The sequence below is a fragment of the Scyliorhinus canicula genome, chromosome 15, assembly GCF_902713615.1.
Source record: "Scyliorhinus canicula chromosome 15, sScyCan1.1, whole genome shotgun sequence".
NCBI lineage: Eukaryota > Metazoa > Chordata > Chondrichthyes > Carcharhiniformes > Scyliorhinidae > Scyliorhinus > Scyliorhinus canicula.
The window spans coordinates 73,249,079-73,274,757 of NC_052160.1; the positions used below are offsets into that span (position 1 = coordinate 73,249,079).

A 25,679-nucleotide genomic window follows, 5' to 3' on the forward strand; every position below is an offset into this window, starting at 1 on the left:
CATAAGACAGAGCCTAGTGGTGTTAAGCACTTGGAAGTTAATACACCCCAATAAACGCGTTTTACGCCCATAGCAAAACGTGCAACAGCATCCTGCCCGTTTTTGAGCTGGACCAGTCTAAATCAGGGTCAACAACTGTGTTGAAGACCCCTCCCATGACCAACTTATGCGAATCCAGGTCCAGTATCTTCCCCAGCATCCTCTTTATAAACTCCACATCATCCCGCGTACACATTTACTAATACCACCTGCCCCCCCTCCAATTCCCCACTGACCATAATGTACCGACCTCCCACATCCGAAACTATTCCTCCCGCCCCTGGCGCCAGACATTCTCCCACCTATCGTTCCCCCCCCCCGCCCATACACACATATTCAGACGACAAACAATCCCAACAGAATTGCCCGACAGAAAAAAAACGCTCAAGAAAAGATCAAGCAAGAGATCCAGCATCTAAACAAACACACCTCCATCCCCCAACAATGCAAATTTTATTCACTCAGCTCTGCAACTGGCTCCAAGTCAATGCAGAAGGCATTACACATAGCGTCCACCAAACAAAAAATGAGAAACTTTTTAAAACAAGAATGTTGTAGCAAAGTTCAAAAGTTCTTACTCCACCACTAGTCCTTTCCTTTTCGCAAAGTCCAGCGCTTCCACAAGGGGACTCAAAATAAAAATGTTGCTCCTCATACGTGACCCAGAGACGGGCCGGATACAGCAGTCCAAACTTCACCTTTCTCTTAAAACGGGTCGACCTGATCTGGTTCAACCCCGCTCTTCTCCTGGCCACCTCAAAACTCAGGTCCTGATAGATCCGAAGGATACTGTTCTCCCACTTACAGCTCCGTGTCTGCTTGGCCCACTGTAAAATACACTCCTTATCCAAATACCTGTGGAATCTCATCACCATTTTCCTCGGGGGGGGGGGTCTCCCATTCGCGGCTTCCTCACGTGCGCTCTGTGAGCCCTGCCCACCTCCAAGGGTCGGGTGAATGTCCCATCCCCCAGCAGCTTCTCAAACATGTCCGCTATGTATGCCACAGCGTCCGCTCCTTCCAACACTTCCGGGAGCGCAACAATCCTCAGACTCTGCCGGCGGGACCTATTCTCTAGGTCCTTCACCTTCTCCCGCAGCCTTTTCTGCTGGTCTCTCAGCATCCCCACCTCCAACTCCACCGCAGTTTGATGTTCCTCCTGGTCAGCCAGCGCCTTCCTACTTTCTGAATCACCCAACCTTGGGCATCCAATCTAAGCTCCGGCCGCGCAATTGACTCTTAATTGGGTCCAAGCAGTCCCGTTTCTGCTTGGCAAAGTTCTCCTGGATAACTTGCATAAGCTGCTCCGTTGACTGCTGGGTCGACAAGCCAGAGGTCCGGTTCTCCGCCATGCTATCTCCTGCAGCAGCTTCAGCCCAAGCCTTCTCTGTCCGTCTGTTTCTGCCTTTGCGAGCACTTCTAGTCCTCCTCTCCGTGCATCGATGTGGGAATTCAGTACACAATTGCCTCTATCGTCGATTTTTCAAATCAAGTCCGGTAAAAAAAAAAATCGGGGAAAGGGTCCAAAAGTCCAACCCGAGTGGGAGCCACCAAATGTGCGACTTACTCCTTCATAGCTGCCACCGGAAGTCTTATTATATCTTTAATTGAAACTGCGTCCACCTCTTTCAAATGTGTGCTATTACTGCCACTATTCCCCTCCAAAAAATAATCAAACATGAAAACTTGGTTTTCTTATCACTGGATTCATATTGTTGCTCTTTTTCTAAAAAATGGTTCCAAAGTCAGCATGGTGGCATAGTGGTTAGCACTGCTGCCTCACAGCACCTAGGACCTGGGTTTGATTCCAGCCTTGGCTGACTGTGTGAAGTTTGCACGTTCTCCCAGTGTCTGCCAGGGCTTCTTCTGGGTGCTCCAGTTTCCTCCCACAGTTCAAAGGTATGCAGGTTAGGTGGATTGGTCATGATCAATGCGTAGGGGTGTGGGCTTGGGTAAAGTGCTCTTTCAGGGGATCGGTGCAGGCTCAATGGACCAAATGGCCTCCTTCTGTACCATAGGGATTCTATGGAAATAGTTGTTTTATGTACAATTACATATAAACACTCAAATAAAGAGATCACGTTTGGTATGTTGCCTCCCAGGTGCAAGGGTACGTGATGTCTCGGATCGTGTTTTCCGGGTCCTTAAGGGGGAGGCGGAGCAGCCCCAAGTCGTAGTCCACATTGGCACTAACGACATAGGTAGAAAAGGGGACAAGGATGTCAGGCAGGCCTTTAGGGAGCTAGGATGGAATCTCAGAGCGTGAACAAACAGAGTTGTTATCTCTGGGTTGTTGCCCGTGCCACGTGATAGTGAGATGAGGAATAGGGAGAGAGGGCAATTAAACACGTGGCTACAGGGACGGTGCAGGCGGGAGGGATTCAGATTTCTGGATAACTGGGGCTCTTTCTGGGGAAGGTGGGACCTCAATAGACAGGATGGTCTACATCTGAACCTGAGGGGCACCAATATCCTGGGGGGGGGGAGATTTGTTAGTGCTCTTTGGGGGGGTTTAAACTAATTCAGCAGGGGCATGGGAACCTGGATTGTAGTTTTGGGGTACGGGAGATTGAGAGTATAGAGGTCAGGAGCACAGATTTGACTTCGCAGGAGGGTGCCAGTGTTCAGGTAGGTGGTTTGAAGTGTGTCTACTTCAATGCCAGGAGTATACGAAATAAGGTAGGGGAACTGGCAGCATGGGTTGGTACCTGGGACTTCGATGTTGTGGCCATTTCAGAGACATGGATAGAGCAGGGACAGCAATGGTTGTTGCAGGCTCCAGGGTTTAGGTGTTTTAGTAAGCTCAGAGAAGAGGGCAAAAGAGGGGGAGGTGTGGCGCTGCTAGTCAAGGACAGTATTACGGTGGTGGAAAGGATGCTAGATGGGGACTCTTCTTCCGAGGTAGTATGGGCTGAGGTTAGAAACAGGAAAGGAGGGGGTCATCCTGTTGGGAGTTTTCTATAGGCCACCTAATAGTTCTAGGGATGTAGAGGAAAGGATGGCGAAGATGATTCTGGAAAAGAGCGAAAGTAACAGGGTAGTTGGTATGGGAGACTTTAACTTTCCAAATATTGACTGGAAAAGATATAGTTCGAGTACATTAGATGGGTCGTTCTTTGTACAATGTGTGCAGGAGGGTTTCCTGACACAATATGTTGACAGGCCAGCGAGACCACATTGGATTTGGTTTCGGGTAATGAACCAGGCCAGGGGTAAGATCTGGAGGTAGGTGAGCACTTTGGAAACAGTGACCACAATTCGGTGACCTTTACGTTAGTGATGGAAAGGGATCAGTATGCCCCGCAGGGCAAGAGTTATAGCTGGGGGAAGGGCAATTATGATGCCATTAGACATGACTTAGGATGTGTAGGTTGGAGAAGTAGGCTGCAAGGGTTGGGCACACTGGATATGTGGAGCTTGTTCAAGGAACAGCTATTGCGTGTTCTTGATAAGTACGTACCAGTCAGGCAGGGAGGAAGGGGTAGAGCAAGGGAACCGTGGTTTACCAAAGAAGTGGAATCTCTTGTTAAGAGGAAGAAGGCGGCCTATGTGAAGATGAGGCGTGAAGTTTCAGTTGGGGCGCTTGATAGTTACAAGGAAGCGAGGAAGGATCTAAAGAGAGAACTAAGACGAGCAAGGAGGGGACATGAGAAGTCTTTGGCAGGTAGGATCAAGGAAAACCCAAAAGCTTTCTATAGGTATGTCACGAATAAAAGATTGACTAGGGTAAGAGTAGGGCCAGTCAAGGACAGTGGTGGGAAGTTGTGTGTGGAGGCTGAGGAGATAAGCGAGATACTAAATGAATACTTTTCGTCAGTATTCACTCAGGAAAAAGATAATGTTGTGGAGGAGAATGCGGAGACCCAGGCTATTAGAATAGATGGCATTGAGGTGCGTAGGGAAGAAGTGTTGGCAATTCTGGACAAGGTGAAAATAGATAAGTCCCCGGGGCCTGATGGGATTTATCCTAGGATTCCCTGGGGAGCCAGGGAAGAGATTGCTGAGCCTTTGGCTTTGATTTTTATGTCATCATTGGCTACAGGAATAATGCCAGAGGACTGGAGGGTAGCAAATGTGGTCCCTTTGTTCAAGAAGGGGAGTAGAGATAACCCCGGTAACTATAGGCCGGAGAGCCTTACGTCTGTTGTGGGTAAAGTCTTGGAGAGGATTATAGAACATAGAACATAGAACAGTACAGCACAGAACAGGCCCTTCGGCCCTCGATGTTGTGCCGAGCAATGATCACCCTACTTAAACCCACGTAACCCGTATCCCAACAATCCCCCCATTAACCTTACACTACGGGCAATTTAGCATGGCCAATCCACCTAACCCGCACATCTTTGGACTGTGGGAGGAAACCGGAGCACCCGGAGGAAACCCACGCACACACAGGGAGGACGTGCAGACTCCACACAGACAGTGACCCAGCCGGAAATCGAACCTGGGACCTTGGAGCTGTGAAGCATTGATGCTAACCACCATGCTACCGTGAGTAGGAAAGTAGGAAAGATAAGAGATACGATTTATAATCATCTAGATAGGAATAATTTGATTAGGGATAGTCAGCATGGTTTTGTGAAGGGCAGGTCATGCCTCACAAACCTTATCGAGTTCTTTGAGAAGGTGACTGAACAGGTAGATGAGGGTAGAGCAGTTGATGTGGTGTATATGGATTTCAGTAAAGCGTTTGATAAGGTTCCCCACGGTCGGCTATTGCAGAAAATACGGAGGCTGGGGATTGAGGGTGATTTAGAGATGCGGATCAGAAATTTGCTAGTTGAAAGAAGACAGAGGGTGGTGGTTGATGGCAAATGTTCAGAATGGAGTTCAGTTACGAGTGGCGTACCACAAGGATCTGTTCTGGGGCCGTTGCTGTTTGTCATTTTTATAAATGACCTAGAGGGGGGCACAGAAGGTTGGGTGAGTAAATTTGCAGACGACACTAAAGTTGGTGGAGTTGTAGACAGTGTGGAAGGATGTTGCAGGTTACAGAGGGACATAGATAAGCTGCAGAGCTGGGCTGAGAGGTGGCAAATGGAGTTTAATGTAGAGAAGTGTGAGGTGATTCACTTTGGAAAGAATAACAGGAATGCGGACTATTTGGCTAATGGTAAATTCTTGGTAATGTGGATGAGCAGAGGGATCTCGGTGTCCATGTACATAGATCCCTGAAAGTTGCCACCCAGGGTGATAGGGTTGTGAAGAAGGCCTATGGTGTGTTGGCCTTTATTGGTAGAGGGATTGAGTTCCGGAGCCATGAGGTCATGTTGCAGCTGTACAAATCTCTGGTACGGCTGCATTTGGAGTATTGCGTACAGTTCTGGTCGCCTCATTATAGGAAGGACGTGGAAGCTTTGGAACGGGTGCAGAGGAGATTTACCAGGATGTTGCCTGGTATGGAGGGAAAATCTTATGAGGAAAGGCTGATGGACTAGAGGTTGTTTTCGTTAGAGAGAAGAAGGTTCAGAGGTGACCTAATAGAGGCATACAAAATGATCAGAGGGTTAGATAGGGTGGAGGGTGAGAGCCTTCTCCCGCGGATGGAGGTGGCTAGCACGAGGGGACAGAGCTATAAATTGAGGGGTAATAGATATAGGACAGAGGTCAGAGGTGGGTTTTTTACGCAAAGAGTGGTGAGGCCATGGAATGCCCTACCTGCAACAGTAGTGAACTCGCCAACATTGAGGGCATTTAAACGTTTATTGGATAAGCATATGGATGATAATGGCATAGTGTAGGTTAGATGGCCTTTAGTTTTTGACTTCCCATGTCGGTGCAACATCGTGGGCTGAAGGGCCTGTACTGCGCTGTATCGTTCTATGTTCTATCTAAAATTTGAGTCACTCCATATAAATGCAAATTGAAAATAATTGGCAGCTTTACGTAACTACTCCCCAAAAAGAAGTCTTACAACACCAGGTTAAAGTCCAACAGGTTTGTTTCAAACACGAGCTTTCGGAGCACGGCTCCTTCTTCAGGTGAATCATGACTCACATCATGACTCCCCAAAAACGCAGTGCTCCTTCGGAGCGTCTGAAGCATTTCACTTTTATTTATTGCTCCAATTCAGCCAGTGAATCAGACAGATAAAATTGTTTACATTTTCAGGAGATGATGCTGCTCGCTGCTCAAATACAATTCAGCTGTTGAGTAAAATAATACGCATGAAATCATCTTCGCCTGTGTTGCTAAGATGTATTTGCCAGCTTTCCTAAATGTTAATAGCATCAAAATTGTTCAACGTTTATTTCAACAAAACACCGCTAAAACAAATATTCAAACACTGCTGAAACAAATATTTTTTGTATAAACTGAAGTACAAATATATCTTCACCTCATACTCCAGCTTTCAGAGGTTGAACAAAACAGGTGCTAATGGATCAACAGCCTGTTTTACACCTACTCACATCAGGATGCACAAAACATGCAACTCTTTATCATTACCTGTTTAGCGTGACAATGGGAAGAGTCATTTCCACAGCCCCCAATCTCATGCATTTCCAACTATAACCAGTCGCCCAAATTTCTCTTTCTTAGCCTAGAGCCTTTGAAGCAATTGAGGACAATATCTCCGCAATATCTCCGCTGAGATCATTCAATTCAACACAGAACAGAGATTAAACCTAAAACACCCCCTTTGCTCAATAACAATGCCAGAATCACAATAACCAACAAAACTTGCAGAACTATTCCAATGAGTTCCTGTTCCAGTTAATCAAATAAAAACTGGAAGGACAGTGAGAAATTATCATACCTTTGAAGTTATGGATTTGAGATAAGGACTCCACGTTTAAGCTGGTTCCCAGACGGCCTCAGATAAAACAAAATGCTGAGAAAACAGAAATAATAATGAAAGGTTAAAAGGAGAACTGAATAAACTACATTGCACCAAATTATCCTTTCCTTCCTTCCCCAATCCTGTTCACCCAAGGTATTCCAAAAATTCATTCTATACCACTCCTTCTCCACACCCTATCAACCAGCACAACCGAAAAAAGACAGAGCGAGATACATGCCTGATCAGTCACAGAATGTAAACCATCCAGTCAGTCAGCAAGAGCGTAGTGTCATCTGTCTAAAAAAGATATGGATCAAACATCGAACTTATTAATTCTGACACATTATAACAAAAACCCTCCACTGTGTCGAAAAAAAATTCTCGAGAATTCTTTGCACACCCTTCTCATTACGGTAATGTTACTTCAACAAATTTTGTTGACGCTATCACTTTTCAAACCCTCCCAGAAGTGCCTGCGGAGAATCGACTGTTATTCCAAATTAATAGAAAGCCTTCATGTCTCAATGGATCTGCCAAACCTGGTACCACAGCATAGCTCAGTCCCCATATTAATATTCGGTTTAACGCACCTCTTTGATTTGATTTATTATTGTCACATGTATTAGTATACAGTGAAAAGTATTGTTTCTTGCATGCTGTACAAACAATGCAAACCGTACATAGGGAAGGAAGGAGAGACTGCAGAATATAATGTCACAGTTATAGCAAGGTGTAGAGAAAAGATCAGCTTAATACGAGGTAGGTGCATTAAAGTCTGATGGCAGTAGGGAAGAAGCTGTTCTTGAGTCAGTTGGTACGTGACCTCAAACTTTGGTATCTTTTTCCTGATGGAAGAAGGTGGAAGAGAGCATGTCCGGGGTGCATGGAGTCTTTAATTATGCTGGCTGCCTTTCTGAGGCAGCGGGAATTATAGATAGAGTCAATGGATGGGAAGTTGGTTTGCGTGATGGACTGGGCTACATTCACGACCTTTTGACCTCCAGTCCCCAATTGGTCTGAAACATCCCAAACCAATACCTGGCTTAACTTCAGTGAATCCATCATCCATAGAGCTTCCAAAGACTGCATTGAAATGTATCAACTGCTATCTTCCCAACTTTCCAAACATTTATTTAGGCCGATTGCAAAATCTGTCTCTTAGAGGTTCTGCAAGTCCTGATTTCCAGTCTACTTTTACACAGGCTAAAAATACCAGAATTAGCTCAGCTCTCCCATAGAAAAAGCCAAATCTGTTGTATCAATGTTCACCTCCAACAACAACTTGCATCCAAGTACATAGTATGTAGTAAGTAGTAAAATATCCAAAGGTCTTGTATCCACATAATGTAGGTGAAGAACCTCCATTTTCTTGAATTAAATGAAGTTCCACCTTTGTTCAGTCAGCAATGATTCCAATAAAGTGCTGATGTAATTTCCAAACTCACCTTACCCTGTGTTCATCAATCCCTTCACTTCCAGTCAACCGCTTGCCCATTTTCACTCCACCACTCTCAGTATACCAACTACTATTCTATTTCTCTTCTACTTCTAAATATTATAAAACTTGAAAATTGTCTAATCCAATGTTAATGTTTTCCAGAAAAACAATGTGAGTGCAAACCCATCACCAATAACGATAAAAATAATCTTTTTTGTGTCAGTAATAATGATAAAAATAATCTTTATTGTAAGTAGGCTACAAAAACACTGCAATGAAGTTACTGTGAAAAGCCCCTGGTCGCCACACTTCGGCGTCTGTTCGGGTACACTGAGGGAGAATTTACAATGTCCAATTCACCTAATAGCACATCTTTGGGGACTTGTGGGAGGAAACCGGAGCACCCGGAGGAAACCCACACAGACACAGGGAGAGCATACAGTCTCTGTACAGACAGCGACCCAAGCCGGGCATCGAACCCGGGTCCCTGGCTCTAGCAGTAAGGAATTAATTTACTACACCAAATGTGCCAATTTTTATGTTGAGTACTGTTAAACATGAATTGGCGAGCAATAGGATTTGCTTTATTCTTAAAACTGATCCAGTAGACAATATTTTATGTCCCAGTTCTAACAGCAACTTTCACCTGACTGATCAAAATAAGACATTCTCCACCTTATCGAGTAGCTGAATGATTGAGTTGTTGTTTTAAATACCTATGCAGCATTCTGATACCACAAGCGTAAAATGGAGCAAATGTTCTCTCTCCCTGGCTCTACAATCAACACTCGAACACCTCGACAACAAGCCCACCTATATGAGATTGCTGATCATAGACTACAGCTCCGCCTTCAACATCATTATCCCGACAAGACTTATAACCATACTCTGCAAACTTGGACTTGACACCTCCCTGTGCAGCTGGATCCTTGACTTCCTCACCAACTGACCGCAATCTACTCAAGATGGTAGAAAGTCCTACAGGGCATGTTCACTAACCACTATTTTATCTCTTATCAAGTTATACTTAATGTTCCATACTCATAATTGTCAGTCAAACAGTAGAGATCATTTATGAATGAATTGATTCCTTCAACTTCTCTTTGTCGATTAAATTTAGTCTTCTCTATTATGGTGTTTCTATGGAAACTAAAGTATTTCTACAGTATTACACCTTTGCACGAAGCTGTCATCTAGTTCACCTCCTGACTGACTAGCACATTGTCCGAGATGCTGCCAACAATATATAATGAGGTGCTAACCTGCTCCATGTTATTCTTGCTCACGTGGCCCAAACATTGCGATACTGAATGAAGTGTCTTGTCCAGTTCTGCCATTGCTCCATATGTCTAGGGCCCTAAATGTTCAAGAACAATTCTGGCAGAAGCAGGGTGAAAAATCATTGCTCACTCTGGGTTGAGGTTCCCATACTGCTTTCCGTGTTCGTCATTGGATTGTCCTCTGGGTTTCCCTCTCTGGGCTGACTATCGTGGAGGTCTCAAAAGTCCTTGACTCACTATTTTCTGCTGCTGGGCTACTCTTCAGTCTCTTTCCTGCTTTTTAAAAAATCTCTCTCTCTGTGGATGCAGCCACTGCTCCCCTCTATTATTGTTGGATTGTCTTGGAATATATTGGGTGTCTCGTAACAGGCTGGAGGCAAAGATCCTTTCTTAAAAGTACTTTTATTTACATAACTAAAAATACAACATTACAAACCATCAGGACAGAGCTACTGCTCCAGTCTATAGGTTCTTCTCACCCATCACTCCGACTGACATCATTATCATACTGCTCCTGATGCACATGCTGCTATTAAAGCAGTGTTAGAGTTAACCCTTCACGCGACAATATCCAATTCGACAACTGCTCTTTATTTCCATTCAAATGTTTAACCAATTCCCTTCTGAAACTCACTATTGAAGCTGCTTTAATCATCCGTTCAGTTAGTACATTTCACATTATAACACTTCCTGTATAAAACAAAATGGTTTCCTCACGCTGCTTCTGAGGTTTGTTTTGACAAGTATGTGAAATCTGTATCCTCTGATTACGAACTCGTCATTGGAAACAGTTCCTTCTTACTTTATCAAAACCCTTATTGATTTTAAATACCTTTCAAATCTCTGCTTAGGACATTAACCCCATCTACCCATGCCTCGCCAATGTCTGTAATGAAACAGATGAGGCCATACTTGGAGTATTGTGCGCCGTTTTGGTCTCCTTATCTGAGGAAGGATGTTCTTGCTCTAAAGGCAGCACAGCGAAGGTTTACCAGGCTGATTATTAGGATGGCGGGACTGAAGCACGAGGAGAGATTGAATCAGTTAGGATTGCATTCGCTGGAATTCTGAAGGGGGGGGGGTGGAATCTCATAGAAACCTATAACAGTCTAACAGGGCTGGACAGGGATGCAGGAAGGATGTTCCCGATAGTGGGTGTGTCCAGAACCAGGGTTATGCGAGGTAGACCATTTCGGCAGAGATGAGGAGAAATTTTGTTACCCAGAGAGTGGTCGGCCTGTGGAAATCATTACCACAGGAAGTAATTGAGGCCAAAACATTGCATGTTTTCAAGGAACAGTTAGATATAGCACTTGAGCAAAGTGGATCAAAGGATATAGAGGGAAATCGGGATTAGGCTATTGAGTCAGCCATGATCATAATGAATGGCAGAGCTGGCTCAAAGGGCCACATCATCACCTCCTGCTTCTATTTTCTATGTCTCTATCCCTGGTATCAAGCAAGTAAATCATCTCTGAATCCTCCACAAGCCTTTCACATTCTTCAAGTGTGGTGCACATTGATCAGTGTTTTATATTTTTTTTATTTTTATGAATTTAGAGTACCCAATTTTTATTTTTTTTTCCCAATTAAGGGGCAATTTACTGTGTCCAATCCACCTAACCTATACATCTTTGGGTTCTGGGGGTGAAACCCATGAAGACATGGGAGAACAAGCAAACTCCTCCTAGACAGTGACCCAGGGCTGGGATTCGAACCCGGGTCCTCACGCCGCAGTCCCAGTACTAACCACTGCGCCACATGCCGCCTCTGTTTTGTATTATTATAACTTCCTTGGTTTTTGTACGCCATATTAATAAAATCAATGGTCTCGTCTGTGATAATATATATATATTGTAAGAATAATAAAGGGTTAACAATTTACTGCAACTGCATCCATCACTAAATGGCGATCAAGCGCATACATAGGGATTACGTGATGCTCTAGATTCGGCAAGAAGGTTGTTACGTGAGGTAGAGAGTAGTCGTCATCCGGAGCTCTGTAATTAGAATCGTGGTTTTAGTGAATCTGTAATCTTTTATATCTTAGCAAGCAAGTCAAATCTATTTAGTTGTAGTGTAAATAAATTAGCTTTGTTCAAAACTTAGCTTGATGTTCTTTGTGAGACACTACACTTCAAAGCCATCCTCATTCAGAAAGCAAGAACATCAACACCGTCTTCCATTTACAACTTGGTACCTTCAAAGATTGTGTCCATATTGCCTTAGGTCTCACTATTCCTGCTTCATCTTTAAAACTGTACTAGTTACTTTGTGATACCTTTATTAATTCTCCTCTCATTCCTGTAGTGTTATGTACTCTGGGATAACACAGGCTGCAACTGCATGCAGCTTTAACCAAAAGATACTCCAGATTTTGAAGTTCGTTCAATCTGATTTATTGAACCAGTAGCACAGTTAGCACTATGAGTTTGACTCTCTGCTAATCTAAGTGTGGTTACTCTGTCTGACTGAACCAGACTAGCTCTTAGCCATGTGCTGTATGTGTTATGTGATTTATACAACGTGCTGGAGGTGTGACACTGTAAATACACCCGGACTCACTCTGTAGATGTTCATCAGTGGAAAGAGGTGGAGTGAGTGCCTTGTGCCTTTTATAGTGAGATACCACTCCGTGTGTCCTGCCTGCTCATTGGTCATGTCCTGTTCTCTGTGTTCATTAGCTGCCTGTCTGTATATCATCTGCATGTCTGCATATCATGACAATTCCTCCTCCCAAAATGAATATTTTTGCATTTCTCTGCATTGAATTTCATCTATAACATGTCTGCTCATTTCCCAGTCTATTATATCCTCCTTAAGACTCTTACTATTCTATCTCCATTTGCTGCAGCTATTCCTGACTGTGAAAAAAACATCCACGGCGTTTTAAAAACCAAACTGTCTGTTCCAATAAAACCCCCTTTGACCCAAAGGTCAATTTAAAATACATTTGTATCTGGAGGGTGGCAGCGACACATCTAGAATGGAATCAGGAACGTTTCACTGGTGTCACGTGATAGGCCTGATCACCAAAGAGAACACTTGACCATAGAGACAGTTTTGTAACTCCCGGTTCAGTCATGAAGGAGTTAACGTTTCTTTTATCATCAGCAGCGCTGATTTGACCACATCAGTGGATTTACAAGAACATTTTTAGTCAGAGCAGGATTTCTGTTCAGTACAGAACTACAACAGAAACTTCAAATATTTCTACTGCAGCTTTGTTGAACATCTAGCCCAACACAAAAAGAAAGTTATTTAACTTCTGAACGGTGTTGGTGCTGTTGCTGGAATAAGTCAGAGATTGACCACATTTAGTATGCTGGCCACTTAGACTAATCAAGATAAATAACTAATTTGGATCATTTTAGGTTCAGGAAAAATATTTCTATTTAAAAGGCTAGTTTTCCTTTCACATTCTGTCACAGTTGTTCATAAACAGTCAATCCACATGATCTGATCAGTATTCTGATTTGGCTAATTAATTAAAAATTGCATTTGCCTCAGGTAAGTCTGTGAAGTGCACAAGCCTTACCCTGACAGATAACATGAGAGGCTTGCAGCTGATTTTCAGCGAGAAAACTGTTCCAGGAACTGGGTTGTCCCAATAAAGTCTCCCAATACAGGAAAAGCAGCCCGCTAAGTGTTATGCTTGGAGCAGGGATTGTATGGAGTGGGAGTGAATGGGAAGTGGCTTGCTACACTGGAATTCTACAGGCTGCCTGCTGGGGTCAGTGGGTTCATATGGAGTTGAATGCATAAGCAAGTGAGGCTTGATGATTCAGAAAACAAACAGAATCAATCACTTCTTTAGAAAAAAACAAAAACATGAAGTTTCCCGGATGTTATAAAACAAACAGAAGATGTTAATTATAAAGCATTTGTCAGCGTTATTTGGTAATACCGAACTTCAGTATTGCTGAAAGAGACACTTCTCTTTTAACGCTTTGCCAGTGTATTGGTTTTAATATAAACAGTAAAAAAAACTCTCATGGTATTGAAAAGAGTGTATTTTTTATTAAATATGAATTCGTAGAGAACCAAATTAGATTGCAAGGCAACATTCTCAAACTCGTTCAAAAAGCTCTTTTCAACAATGGCCTTTAGAAGAGGTCAGGAAGAGTTGAAGTATAAACATACACAGGAAAGACAGGAAGGATGGACTGCCGGTGGTGTAATGTAGGAGGAAGATGTGCACAAGATACTCCTGCCAGAGTATAGAACATAGAACAGTACAGCACAGAACAGGCCCTTCGGCCCTCGATGTTGTGCCGAGCAACTATCATCCTACTCAAACCCACGTAGCCACCCTATACCCGTAACCCAACAACCCCCCCCCCCCCCCCCCCCTTAACCTTACTTATTAGGACACTACGGGCAATTTAGCATGGCCAATCCACCTAACCTGCACATCTTTGGACTGTGGGAGGAAACCGGAGCACCCGGAGGAAACCCACGCAGACACGGGGAGAACGTGCAAACTCCACACAAACAATCACCCAAGGGCAGTGTCATGTGAGAGTACCTTTAAGAAATGGATGTTTAAGCAATGTGCCTTTAAGAAATGCAGTGATGTAAGGCGCCGGGACCGGATGGGTTCCCGGTTGAATTTTATAAAAATATGCGGACCTGTTGGGCCCCCTGCTGGTTCGGACCTTTAACGAGGCATGGGAGGGGGGAGTTTTGCCCCCAACTATGTCACGGGCGCTGATTTCCCTGATCCTGAAGCGAGATAAGGACCCCTTGCAGTGTGGATCATATAGGCCAATTTCACTGCTGAACGTGGACGCCAAGTTGCTGGCGAAGATCTTGGCCACTAGAATAGAGGACTGTGTGCCGGGGGTGATACATGAAGATCAGACGGATTTTGTGAAGGGGAGGCAGCTGAACACTAACGTGCGAAGGCTGCTAAATGTGATAATGATGCCGGCAGCAGAAGGAGAGGCGGAGATTGTGGTGACATTTGATGCAGAGAAGGCCTTTGATAGGGTTGAGTGGGGGTACTTGTGGGAAGTGTTAGAGAGGTTCGGGTTTGGGGAGGGGTTTATTAAATGGGTGAGGTTGCTGTCCGAGGCCCCGATGGTGAGTGTAGCGATAAATGGGAGGAGGTCCGAGTACTTCAGGCTCTACCGTGGGACGAGGCAGGGGTGCCCCCTGTCCCCCTTGCTTTTTGCGTTGGCAATTGAGCCTCTGGCCATGGCGCTAAGGGAGTCGGGGAGGTGGAGGGGTCTGGTGCGGGGTGGGGAGGAGCACCGAGTGTCGCTGTATGCAGATGACTTGTTGCTGTATGTAGCAGACCCGGTGGGGGGAATGCCGGAGGTGATGGAGATTCTTGCTGAGTTTGGGAGTTTCTCGGGCTACAAGTGAACCTGGGCAAGAGCAAGCTGTTTGTTATACACCGGGAGATCAGGAGGAGGGGATTGGTAGGCTCCCGCTAAAAAGGGCAGTGAGGAGTTTTAGGAGGTTCAGGTGGCTAGGAGTTGGGGGACTTTGCAGAAGCTTAATTTTACTAGGTTGGTGGAGCAGATGGAGGAGTTTAAAAGGTGGGACATGCTGCCGCTGTCGTTGGCGGGTAGAGTACAGTCCGTTAAAATGACGGTGCTCCCTTTGTTTTTGTTCCAGTGCCTCCCCATTCTTATTCCGAGGGCCTTTTTTAGGAGGGTGAACAGCAGCATCACGGGATTTATTTGGGCGCACGGGACTCCGAAGGTGAGGAGGGTCTTTTTGGAGCTGGGCAGGGATAGAGGGGGGCTGGCACTGCCCAACCTCTCTGGGTACTATTGGGCGGCTAATGTCTCGATGGTACGCAAGTGGGTAATGGATGGGGAGGGGCAGCATGGAAACAGATGGAGATGGCGTCCTGTGGAGGCACGAGCCTGAAGGCACTGGTAATGGCGCCGTTGCCGCTCCCTCCAACGAGGTACACTACGAGCCCGGTGGTGGCGGCTACCCTCAAGATTTGGGGGCAGTGGAGGCGACACAGGGGGGGAAGTGGCGGGCTCGGTGGAGGCCCCGCTACGGGGAAACCACCGGTTTGTCCCAGGGAACATGGGTGCCGGGTTCCTGGGGTGGCACAGGGCGGGCAAAAGGAAGTTGGGAGACCTGTTCATTGACGGGAGGTTTGCGAGCCTGCGTGAGCTGGAGGAGAAGTTTGAGCTCCCCCCGGGGAATATGTTCAGGTACCTTCAGGTCAAGGCGTTTGCTAGGCGGCAGGTGGAGGGGTTCCCTTTGGGGGGGTATTGTTTATGTTAATTTAATTTATTTTGTTGTTCATCCGGTTTTGGGGGGGGTGGGGGGGGGGGGGTTCATTATATGCGTTGTTACAAGTCCGGGGGGGGTGTTTATTATTGTTCTGTTGTTAGACATTTTTCAAAAATCTCAATAAAAATTATTTTAAAAAAAAGAAATGCAGTGATGTCAGAGTGTGGGTGGAACTGGGCTTCCGCTCGGCCATTTTGAAGTTTTTAGTTTCAGTTTGACAGAGCAGCTGGGAGTATCTGCGTGTTTTGCTGAGAGCTGCAGGAAGGAAAAGAGCTGGTCTGGTAATTTCTGCAAATCCAAAGACTATAAATAGAGTGAATGTAATCTGGTGTGCTCCTATTTTTGAAGAGTTGAAGTCTTTTGGATGTTTAAAAGAACAGTTTGCAGGATTGGGTAGTGTTGTATTATTTTCGGGGTTATCTTTGAAGTAATGGGTGTTAAGAACATAGAACAGTACAGCACAGAACAGGCCCTTCGGCCCTCGATGTTGTGCCGATCAATGATCACCCTACTCAAACCCACGTCTCCACCCTATGCCCGTAACCCAACAATCCACCCCTTAACCTTACTTTTTAGGACACTACGGGCAATTTAGCATGGCCAATCCACCTAACCCGCACATCTTTGGACTGTGGGAGGAAACCGGAGCACCCGGAGGAAACCCACGCACACACAGGGAGGACGTGCAGACTCCACACAGACAGTGACCCAGCCGAGAATCGAACCTGGGACCCTGGAGCTGTGAAGCATTTATGCTAACCACCATGCTACCGAGATCCAATGTTTATTTTAAAAGGTTAAGTTGAGTTCATGGAATAAACATTGTTTTAAACCACGTGTCCATAATTGTAATACCACACCTGGGGAACAAGCCATGTGCTTCAAAAGCAACAATCCATTAAAGGGGACTCCATGATACATTTCGGGGTTCTGAAAACACCTCTCCTGTAACAGCAGAATTGAACCTGGGTCTCTCCATCTCCTTGATTCTCAAGAAAGTCAAAGACCCACCAGAGTGTGGGTCGTATCGACCTCTCTCACTCTTGAATGCGGATGTTAAGTTACTTGCCAAAGTGCTGTTGCTGCGGCTGGAGCCCTGCCTCGCAGAGGTGATCTCGGTGATCAGACAGGCTTCGATAAGGGTCGACACCCACGGCCAATATACGTCGCCTGTTAAACATTATCCTTTTCTCTTCCTCACTGCACAAACGGGGGGTGATTGTTCCCTTAGATGCCTAAAAGGGAGAGAGTGGAGGGAATATCTGTTTGAGGTTCTTGGGAGGTTCCGATTTGGCCACAATTTAATTTCCTGGATTCGAAGACTACTGTATCGAGCCCCCACTGCTCGTGTCTGTACCAATGTACTGAACTCTGCTTACTTCCCATTGAATAGGGACATGAGACAGCGTGCCCACTGTCTCTGCTCCTGTTTGATTTGGCAATAGAACCGCTCGTGCTGAGGTCCTCTACTAAATGTGTGAGATAAATTGTGGCGGGGTGGTGCATCAGGTGTCCGTTTACGTGGATGACCTGCTTCTCTATATTATATATTCAGTACCCTCTATTGACAAGATAGTGAAGCTGCTCAGCAATTTTGGCTCCTTCTCTGGGTCCAAATTGAACTTGGACAAGAGCGAATGTTAAAATAAAATCAAATTACTGTGGATGCTGGAATCTGAAACCAAAAGAGAAAATGCTGGAAAATCTCAGCAGGTCTGGCAGCATCTGTAGAATGAGAAAAGCGCTAACGTTGAGTCCAAGAGTGAATGTTTCCTGGTTAATCTCTCGGGGGGAGAGAGCCCAGCTGGGGATGCTATCTTTTCACCTCGCCAAGACTTAATACCCAAGTCCTTTTTAATTAAAATCAACAAATTAATGTCCTCCTTTATTTGGGCGGGTAAGACCCCAAGGATCCAAGAGGCTTTGCCCAAAAGAGATAGGCAGTCAGTGGGCTTGGCTCTACAAAATCTACTGCTTTACTATTGGGCAGCCAATATTCAGAAAGTATTGTTGTGGTTCAGCAATCCTAATGCCATATAGGGACAAATGGATGCGAGTTCCTGCACCGTTTCTAACCTTGGTGCAATAGTTACTGTACCGTTGCCTTTCTCTCCAGTAAGGTTTTCCCTGAATCCAGTGCTGGTGTCCACATTGAGAATCTGGAAGCAGCTCAGGTAACATTTTAAGCTCTGTTCTTGGACTTTCTTCGTCCCCACCTGCAACAACCACTTTTCCTACGAGCGGGTTTTGACTCGACGTTAAGTCATGGAAGGGGAACAGTTTGGAGACCTGTTTGTGGAGGGGAGGTTAGGAGTTGGAGGAAAAATTCCAATTGTCTAGCTACAGTCTTTTCAGGTACTTTCAGATTCACGATTTTTCACACAAGGCTTTCCCCTCCTTTTCCTTGGCACCACCCACTTCTTTGCTGAAGAGATTTTTGTCTTTGGCCGAGTCTAGTGGGTGGATTATTTCAGGCACATGGCCATATCCTCTCAGAAGAGTCAGCTCCATTGAGTGAGGCGAGGATGAAATAGGTGGGTGAATTGAGTCCCATCTCGATGATGAGCTATGGCGTGAGGCCCTTCACAGGTTCAACTTCACATCGTCATGTGCTCGGCTAAGTTTGATCCATTTCAAGGTGGTCTCGGGGCGCCAGCCAACTGCACTCATATGTTCTGGTCTTGTCCCAGGTTTGTAAGCTTCTGGTCTTCTTTCTTCAACAGCATGTCGGAGATACTCAATACTGATTTACATTTATGTCTATTGTTGGCCATATTGGGGGTATCAGACTTGCCCGTGCTTCATTCGGGGGTGAAGGAGTATGTCCTCGCCCTTGCCTCGTTGATAGCCCGGTAAAGGGTTCTGCTTGGGTCGAGGTCTCAGCTTAGTTGGGTGACCACATGTCTTTTTTACATTTGGAGAAGGTTAAGTACATCATCGGGGGCCAGTAGTGGGGTTTGACCTAAGATGGCAGCCACTCATTTCCTTTTTTTAAAGTCACAGTCAGCTATTAGGGGGTTTAAGTTTAGTTTTGGGGGTGAAAGTTAATTTGGGCTTTTGCTCGTTAGTCTCTTTCTTCTCTTGTGTAATTTTGGTTAATTATGTTGTATGGTTTTGTTTATTATACAAACATTTTAATAAATCTATTTTTTTTTAAAAGGAAAGACGGAGAAATAAAAGAGGAAGTTAAACTAAAAGGAGAACTTGGGGCAAGTTCACAGTATTCTCAATCTGAGTTACACTGATGCGGAGAACAACCAAGTGGGCAGGAGGTTTCTTCCCAATGGGAAGACGGTAAGCATAATTTCATCATGAGGAATGTTGTCGGCACTCTTTCAAGAAGGTGGAAATCCCTGCGCCACACACCCCTCCCCCTCCACCCCACCCCCACAGACAGCAGCATATCCAGCTAAAAATAACCAGCTACACCAGTTCCTTGCAAGGTTCACAGCAAAGACCACAATGATAACTTATATTTATGATAGCTTATCATAGCAATGATAACTTATATTTATGAAGTTCCGTTAACATATAAAACATCCCAAGGTGCTTCAATGCACCATTATCAAATAAAACATGGCACCAAGCCACAAAAGGAGATATTGGGTCAGTTGATGATATGGTCAGAGAGGTAGTGTTTGCAAGGAGATTGGTTATGGAGGAAAGTGAGGTTGAGAAGTGGAGAAGTCTAGGGAGAGAATTCCAGAGCTTAGGGTCGATGCAGATTAAAGTATGGTCGGCAAGTATAGAGCGATTAAAATTTGGGTTGCTTGAAGGCCAGAAAAAGGGAAGCACAGGTATCTCTATGGGTGTGGAGCTGGAGGAGGTCACAGAGAAAGGAGCACGGTACAGAGGGACTTGAAAACAAAGAAGAGAATTTTAATATCAACGTGTTATTTGATCAGGAACCTGCACAGGCGATAGACCTGCTGTGAGCTAAGACACAGGCAGCAGAGTTTTAAATGACATGACATTTATGGAGGGTAAAATGTGGGATATCAACCAGGAGTGGAATAGTCAAGACCAGAAGTAACAAGGACATGAACAAGAGTTTCAGCAGCAGATGAGCTGAAACAGGGATGAAGTCAGGTAACGTTAAGGAGGTGGAAATGAGCGGTGTTAGCAATGGTGCAAATATGTGGTTGGAAATTCATGCCAGGTTCAAATATAACACCAAGGTGGGGCAGTGATGTCTCATGGCACCTGGGTTCAATTCCAGCCCCGGGTCACTGTCCTTGTGGAACATAGAACATAGAACATAGAACAGTACAGCACAGAACAGGCCCTTCGGCCCTCAATGTTGTGCCGAGCCATGATCACCCTATTCAAACCCACGTATCCACCCTATACCCGTAACCCAACAACCCCCCCCCTTAACCGTACTTTTTTATTAGGACACTACGGGCAATTTAGCATGGCCAATCCACCTAACCCGCACATCTTTGGACTTTGGAGTTTGCACATTCTCATCGTGTCTGAGTGGGTCACACTCTCACAACCCAAACGTGTGCTGAGTAGATGGATTGGCCACGCTAAATTGCCCCTTAATTGGAAAAATTTAAAAATAACACCAAAATTGCGGATATATTGATTTGGTCTCGGGCAGTTATCAAGGGGAGGAAGAGCTGGCAGCCAAGGAATAGAGTTTGGAATGGTGACCAAAAACACTGGCAGGGGTGTGGGTACCGGAGCAATAGGGCAGAAGGTGAAAACATTGAGGGAGAACGAGGGAATAGGGTCAGTTTGGCTCTGAGGAAGAACAGACAGGGAGATGTTGCTGAAAACAGCGGGTCTGGTGGCCTGAAGTGCTTATATTTTAATGCAAGGAGTGTAACGGGTAAGGCAGATGAACCTAGAACTATGATGTTGCTGCCATTACAGAGACCTGGTTGAGGGAAGGACAGGATTGGCAGCTAAACGTTCCAGGATTTAGATGTTTCAGGCGGGATAGAGGGGGATGTAAAAGGGGTGGCGGAGTTGCGCTACTGGTTGGGGAGAATATCACAGCTGTACTGCGGGAGGACACCTCAGAGGGCAGCGAGGCTGTATGGGTAGAGATCAGGAATAAGAAGGGTGCAGTAACAATGTTGGGGGTTTACTACAGGCCTCCCAACAGCCAGCGGGAGATAGAAGAACAGATAGGTAAACAGATTTTGGAAAGGAATAAAAGCAACAGGGTTGTTGTGATGGGAGGCTTCAACTTCCTAAGGGACTCACTTAGTGCTAGGGGCTTGGATGGGGCAGAGTTTGTAAGGAGCATCCAGGAGGGCTTCTTAAAACAATATGTAGATCGCCCAACTAGGGAAGGGGCTGTACTGGACCTGGTAATGGGGAATGAGCCCGGCCAGGTGGTAGAAGTTTCAGTAGGGGAGCATTTTGGGAACAGTGACCACAATTCAGTAAATTTTAAAGTGCTGGTGGACAAGGACAAGGGTGGTCCTAGGGTGAATGTGCTAAATTTGGGGAAGGCTAATTATAACAATATTAGGCGGGAACTGAAGAAACTAGATCGGGGGCGGATGTTTGAGGGTAAATCAATATCTGACATGTGAGAGGCTTTCAAGTGTCAGTTGAAAGGAATTCAGAACATGTTCCTGTGCGGAAAAAGGATAAATACAGCAAATTTCAAGAACTTTGGATAACGAGAGATATTGTAGGCCTTGTCAAAAAGAAAAAGGAGACATTTGTCAGGGCTAGAAGGCTGGGAACAGACAAAGCCGGTGTAGAATATAAGGAAAGTAGGAAGGAACTTAATTATGCAAGGAGTCAGGAGGGTTAAAAGGGGTCACGAAAAGTAATTGGCAAATAGAATTAAGGAAAATCCCAAGGCTTTTTACATGTACATAAAAAGCAAGAGAGTAGTCAGGGAAAGGGTTGGGCCACTGAAGGATAGGCAAGGGAATCTGTGTGTGAAGCCAGAGGAAATGGGCGAGGTACTAAATGAATACTTTGCATCAGTATTCACCAAAGAGAAGGAATTGGTGGATGTTGAGTCTGGAGAAGGGTGCCTCGGTCATATTGAGATCCAAAAAGACGAGGTGTTGGGCGTCTTGAAAAATATTAAGGTGGATAAGTCCCCAGGGCCTGATGGGATCTACCCCAGAACACTGAAGGAGGCTAGAGAGGAAATTGCTGAGGCCTCGACAGAAATCTTTGGATCCTCACTATCTTCAGGTGATGTCCCGGAGGACTGGAGAATAACCAATATTGGTCCTTTGTTTAAGAATGGTAGCAAGAATAATCCAGGGAACTGAAGGCCAGTGAGCCTTACGTCAGTGGTAGGGAAATTACTGGAAAGAATTCTTCGAGACAGGATCTACTCCTATTTGGAAGCAAATGGACGTATTAGCGAGAGGCAGCACGGTTTTGAGAAGGGGTGGTCGTGTCTCACTAACTTCATTAGAGTTTTTCGAAGAGGTCACAAAGATGATTGATGCAGGTAGGGCAGTGGATGTTGTCTATATGGACTTCAGTAAGGCCTTTGACAAGGTCCCTCATGGCAGACGGCACAAAAGGTGAAGTCACACGGGATCAGGGGTGAGCTGGCAAGATGGATACAGAACTGGCTCGGTCATAGAAAGCAGAGAGTAGCAATGGAAGGGTGCTTTTCTGATTGGAAGGCTGTGAGTAGTGGTATTCCGCAGGGATCAGTGTTGGGACCTTGCTGATCATAGTATGTATAAATGATTGGAGGAAAATGTAAATGGTCTGATTAGTAAGTTTGCAGACGACACAAAGGTTGGTGGAATTGCGAAAAGCAATGAGGACTGTCAGAGGATACAGCAGGATTTAGATCGTTTGGAGACTTGGGCGGAGAGATGGCAGATGGAGTTTTATCCGGGCAAATGTGAGGTAATGCATTTTGGAAGGTCTAATGCAGGTAGGGAATATACAGAGAATGGTAGAACCCTCAAGAGTATTGACAGTCAGAGAGATCTAGGTGTACAGGTCCACAGGTCACTGAAAGGGGCAACACAGGTGGAGAAGGTAGTCAAGAAGGCATACGCATGCTTGCCTTCATTGGCCAGGGCATTAAGTATAAAAATTGGCAAGTCATGTTGCAGCTGTATAGAACCTTAGTTAGGCCATGCTTGGACTATAGTGTTCAATTCTGATCGCCACACTATCAGAAGGATGTGGAGGCCTTAGAGAGGGTGCAGAAGAGGTTTACCAGGATGTTGCCTGGTATGGAGGGCGATAGCTATGAGGAGCGGTTGAATAAACTCGGTTTGTTCCCACTGGAACAACGGAGGTTGAGGAGCGACTTGAGAGAGGTTTACAAAATTATGAGGGGTTTAGACAGAGTGGATAGTCAGAGGCTTTTTCCCAGGGTAGAAGGGTCAATTACTAGGGGGCATAGGTTTAAGGTGCGAGGGGCAAGGTTTAGAAGAGATGTACGAGGCAAGTTTTTTTTTTTTTACAGAGGGTAGTGGGTGCCTGGAACGCGCTGCCGGAGGAGGTGGTGGAAGCAGGGACAATGGTGACATTTAAGGGGCATCTTGACAAATACATGGAGAAGAGCAAAGAACAAAGAAAATTACACCACAGGAACAGGCTCTTCGACCCTCCCAGCCTGCGCCGATCCAGATCCTTTATCTAAACCAGTCGCCTATTTTCCAAGGATCGACTTCCCTCTGTTCCCCACCCATTCATATATCTGTCTGGATGCATCTTAAATGATGCTATCATGCCCGCCTGTACCACCTCCGCTGGCCAAGCATTCTAGGCACCCACCACCCTCTGCGTAAAAAACTTTCCACGCACATCTCCCTTAAACTTTCCCCCTCTCACCTTGAAATTGTGACCTTTTGTAATTGACACCCCCACTCTTGGAAAAAGCTTGTTGCTATCCACCCTGTCCATACCTCTCATAATTAGAAAATAGGATGGGAATAGAGGGATACGGACCCAGGAAGTGTCGAAGATTTTAGTTTAGACGGGCAGCATGGTTGGCACAGGCTTGGAGGGCCGAAGGGCCTGTTCCTGTGCTGTACCTTTCTTTGTTCTTTGTTCCAATCTTCCCAATATTTAATCGGAGGAAAGTTCTGCTTATTCAGTACTTGGATGTCAGATAAACAGTCTGGTAATTTAGAGACAGTGGAAGCATCAAGAGAGGTAGTGTGGAGGTAGAGTTCGGTGTACATTTGGAAATTAACATGGACTTGCGGAAGAAATTGCTGAGAGGCTTCATGCCGATGAGCAGTCGTCGCGAGCCCAAGAACGATCATTGGGAATTGTGCAGGAGGGTAAATAGAAACCATTATTGTTGATTTTCTGACAATAATTATATAAACAAAGATCCCCAGTGTCCTGGCAAATATTTATTCCTCAATTAATGTCACAAATACAGAGTATCTAGTCTTTGTCACATTGCTGTTTGTAGGAGTTTGTGGTGCACAATATGACTGCTATCCTTTCTCCATTACCGAATTGACTACAGTTCAAAAAAGTATTTCACTGGCACAGGAAATGCAAGACTTTCTGGGTCACAGAGCAAAGTTTAGCCTCCGTGCCCAGGGATTTCATTCCATTCAACCTGTCCGTCCTTCACCTGCAAGGCCTTTGAACACTCCTCCAATGCTGACTGGCCAAGGGCTGTTCCTCCAGCTACCCAACATTCCACTCCAGCCACCCACCATTCGCTATGTGATATGCCATCAATGAACACACGACGAGCGGTGAACGACGAGCGGAGGCTTTAATAAACTAAACAGAAAGCCTCCTGGCCTCGGATCCCGAATTGCGGCAGCGGCGGAGACTAGCCACCTTTATACCGAGCCCAAGGGGAGGTGGAGCCAGCTGGCAGTAGTTTACCACATTACATATAATACAGTGGCAGTTTACCACAATACACATATTATATACTACAGTGGTTCGGACCGAGCCGGGGACAAGCCCAGGCATGTAACAGTACAATACAGTGGTTTACCACACCATGCAGCTTTGGGCAGGATACAGACTTGAGGCAAGGCAGCTGAATAAAAATCTAAACTGGCCTCATGCTGCCAAGGTCCTGACACTTGACTCCTCCAGCCTGAATCCAGCCCAGAGTTAAAATCATATATTTTACATATGAGCTTATTTTATACATTTAAAGCAAGCTTGTTAACAGTTTGGACTAAACATAAACAGAAGAGCTACTGCCGACCTCTGATAAATGTCTCTGCACATAAACTACGATGCTGGGTCACTGGAAAATTACTTGCAAAGAGATGGCCAGACTACTTTACGCTGTCATGTCTGAAGCATACAAACAGTGGCATTATCCAAATTATTCCTCCTGGCCAATCAGCATACAAACCAGAGGATAGCTAATGCCGTGCTGTCACTGCTTTGGGGTGAGCACAGTAAGAAGTCTTACAACACCAGGTTAAAGTCCAACAGGTTTGTTTCAAACACGAGCTTTCGGAGCACGGCTCCTTCTTCAGGTGAATGGAGCCATGCTCCGAAAGCTCGTGTTTGAAACAAACCTGTTGGACTTTAACCTGGTGTTGTAAGACTTCTTACTGTGCTCACCCCAGTCCAACGCCGGCATCTCCACATCATGACTGCTTTGGGGAGCTTTGACTCGACTCAATTCAGGGCAAAACCCACTAAGAAAATTCAGCCTGAATGCAGTCACCATGATTTGTTTCCTGGAACACATCTCGTCCTCCACAGTGTGGTCGGGTCTAAATTTATGTTTTTGTCAGCCCGTTATAAACTTTGATGAGCTGTGGCTGCAGACATGACCAGCAACATCATACATAACATTATGGTCACATCATTACTCAGGTGTCCTGTAGGAAATATCAGCAGTGGAATTTTCAAATAGGAGAGCAGTTTTCACTGTGGAACCAGTAACATTTCGAGCCTGTTTTGGTTTTCAATAACTATA

At 45.3% G+C, this 25,679-nt stretch overlaps 1 protein-coding gene across 5 annotated transcripts in view; it reads right to left on the reverse strand.

Annotated features, from left to right (window-relative positions):
- Positions 1-25,679, reverse strand: part of rhbdf1a (rhomboid 5 homolog 1a (Drosophila)) — a 497,373-nt gene that overhangs the window by 305,602 nt on the left and 166,092 nt on the right. For all 5 annotated transcript variants that reach the window (XM_038819453.1, XM_038819449.1, XM_038819450.1 and 2 more), the window contains exon 3: positions 6,797-6,871. The gene's annotated coding sequence lies outside the window, so the exon portion shown is untranslated. The remainder of the gene's footprint in view (positions 1-6,796; positions 6,872-25,679) is intronic.